Source organism: Arachis hypogaea, chromosome 20, assembly GCF_003086295.3.
Source record: "Arachis hypogaea cultivar Tifrunner chromosome 20, arahy.Tifrunner.gnm2.J5K5, whole genome shotgun sequence".
Lineage (NCBI taxonomy): Eukaryota > Viridiplantae > Streptophyta > Magnoliopsida > Fabales > Fabaceae > Arachis > Arachis hypogaea.
In genome coordinates, this window is record NC_092055.1 from 107,319,281 (window position 1) to 107,322,163 (window position 2,883).

Sequence of the window (2,883 nt, forward strand, 5' to 3'; positions counted from 1 at the left end):
CAGGATGGTCCATTCTGAAAGCATGTCAGAAGGACACTTTTTGGTCAACTGTTTGTATCTTTCCCAAGCTTCATAGAGGGATTCACCTTCTTTCTGTCTGAAGGTTTGAACATCAGCTCTAAGCTTGCTCAGCTTTTGAGGAGGAAAGTACTTGGCTAAGAAAGCCGTGACCAGCTTATCCCAAGAGTTCAGGCTGTCTTTGGGTTGAGAATCCAACCATAATCTAGCTCTGTCTCTTATAGCAAAAGGGAAAAGCATGAGCCTGTAGACTTTAGGATCTACTCCATTAGTCTTAACAGTATCACATATCTGCAAGAATTCAGTTAAGAACTGAAAAGGATCTTCAGATGAAAGTCCATGAAACTTGCAGTTCTGCTGCATCAGAGAAACTAATTGAGGTTTCAGCTCAAAGTTGTTTGCTCCAATGGCAAGAATGGAGATGCTTCTTCCATGTAAATTGGAATTAGGTGTAGTAAAGTCACCAAGCATCTTCCTTACATTATTATTATTTTCGGCTGCCATCTCCTCTTCCTGTTCGAAAATTTCTGAAAGGTTATCTCTGGATTGTTGTATTTTAGCTTCTCTTAATTTTCTCTTCAGAGTCCTTTCAGGTTCTGGATCTGCTTCAACAAGAATGTTCTTATCCTTGCTCCTGCTCATATGACAAAGAAGAGGGCACAGAAAAAATAATAATAATAATATGGATCCTTTATACCACAGTATAGGTATCCCTGTGTGAGTAGAAGAAGAGGGGGAGACAAAGAATGTAATATAATGGAAGAAACACAACTGTGAGGAGGTTTGAGATGTGAGATGAGATGTTAGTAGATGAATAAATAAATAGAATAAGATGGGAGAGGGAGAATTTTCGAAAAATATTTTTGAAAAAGAGTTAGTGATTTTCGAAAATGGTTTTTGAAAAATGTTAGTATTTTTCGAAAATTTTTAAAATCAAAAATAAAAATAAGAATAATTAGTTAATTAAAAAGAAATTTTTGAAAACGGGGGGAGATATTTTCGAAAATTAGAGAGAGAGAGTTAGTTAGGTAGTTTTGAAAAAGTTAAGAAACAAACAAAAAGTTAGTTAGTTAGTCGAAATAAATTTTGAAAAGATAAGAAGTTAGGAAGTTAGAAAAGATATTTTGAAAAAGATAAGATGAGAAGATATTTTTGAAAAGATATGATAGAAATTAGTTTTTGAAAAAGATTTGATTTTTAAAATCTCAATTAATGACTTGATTCACAAGAGATCACAAGATATGATTCTAGAACTTAAAGTTTGAATCTTTCTTAACAAGCAAGTAACAAACTTCAAATTTTTGAATCAAAACATTAATTGATTATGTTATTTTCGAAAATTTGATAAAAATAAGAAAAAGATTTTTGAAAAATATTTTTGGAATTTTCGAAAATAACTAAAAATTTTGAAAAAGATTTGATTTTTGAAAAAGATTTTGAAAAAGATAAGATTTTCAAATTGAAAATTTGATTTGACTCATAAGAAACAACTTGATTTTTTAAAATTTTTTGAAAAAGTCAACTCAAATTTTCGAATTTGATGAGAGAAAAAGGGAAAGATATTTTTTTGATTTTTGAATTTTTATGATGCAAGAGAAAAACACTAAAATGATGCAATGCATGAAATTTTTAGATCAAAACATGTGATGCATGCAAGAATGCTATGAATGTCAAGATGAACTCCAAGAACACTTTGAATGTCAAGATGAACATCATAGACACAATTTTGAAAAACTTTTAATGCAAAGAAAACATGCAAGACACCAAACTTAGAATTCTTTAATGCTTAGGCACTAAGAATTCAAGAATGCATATGAAAAACACCATACAACACAAAACAAAAAAATCATCAAGATCAAACAAGAAAACTTACCAAGAACAACTTGAAGATCATGAAGAACACTATGAATGCATGAAATTTTTGAAAAATGCAAGATGCACATGCAAATGACACCAAACTTATGACATGACTCATGACTCAAACAAGAAACACAAAAAATGTTTTTGACTTTTATGATTTTCTAATTTTTTTGGATTTTTTCGAAAATTATATGAAAAAGAAAAAATAAGGATTCCAAAATTTTTAACATGAATTCCAGGAATCTTGCATTCTTAGTCTAAAGCTTCAGTCCAGGAATTAGACATGGCTCACTAGCCAGCCAAGCTTTCAATGAAAGCTCCGGTCCAAAACACTAGACATGGCCAATGGCCAGCCAAGCTTCAGCATGTAATTCAGACATGACACGCCTGACATACTCATTCCCAAAGGAATTAGACATGGCTTTACAGCCAGCCAGGCTTCAACATGTTTCATGAAACACTAGAATTCATTCTTAAAAATTTTGAATAAAATTTTTTGAAAACATTTTTATATTATTTTTTTCGAAAACAAATGAGAAACTTTTGAAATATTTTTGAAAATTTTTTGAAAAGAAAACGAAAAGAAAGTTACCTAATCTGAGCAACAAGATGAACCGTCAGTTGTCCAAACTCGAACAATCCCCGGCAACAGCGCCAAAAACTTGGTGTTGTTGCCGGGATTGGGATCTCAGACGATTCTTGGTGCCAAACAGGAACAATTAAGTCCCCGGCAACGGCGCCAAAAACTTGGTGCACGAAATTGTGATGTCCAGGCTCGAACAATCCCTGGCAACGTGAGCAACTTGGTACGCGTAATCATGATTACACTTTAATTATGTAAAATTCATGGCTCTTTCTTTCCCTGGCAATGGCGCCAAGAACATGGTGCCAATACCATGGTTCACAACTTCGATACAACTAACCAGCAAGTGCACTGGGTCGTCCAAGTAATACCTTACGTGAGTTAGGGTCGAATCCCATGGAGATTGTTGGTATGAAGCAAGC

At 33.2% G+C, this 2,883-nt stretch overlaps 1 non-coding gene across 1 annotated transcript; it reads left to right on the top strand.

The window, feature by feature from the left end:
- The first annotated feature begins 18 nt into the window (after positions 1-18).
- Positions 19-126, top strand: LOC112787424 (small nucleolar RNA R71). The gene has a single exon (XR_003194839.1). It is a non-coding gene; the product is annotated as a small nucleolar RNA R71 (small nucleolar RNA).
- The last annotated feature ends 2,757 nt before the right edge of the window (positions 127-2,883 follow it).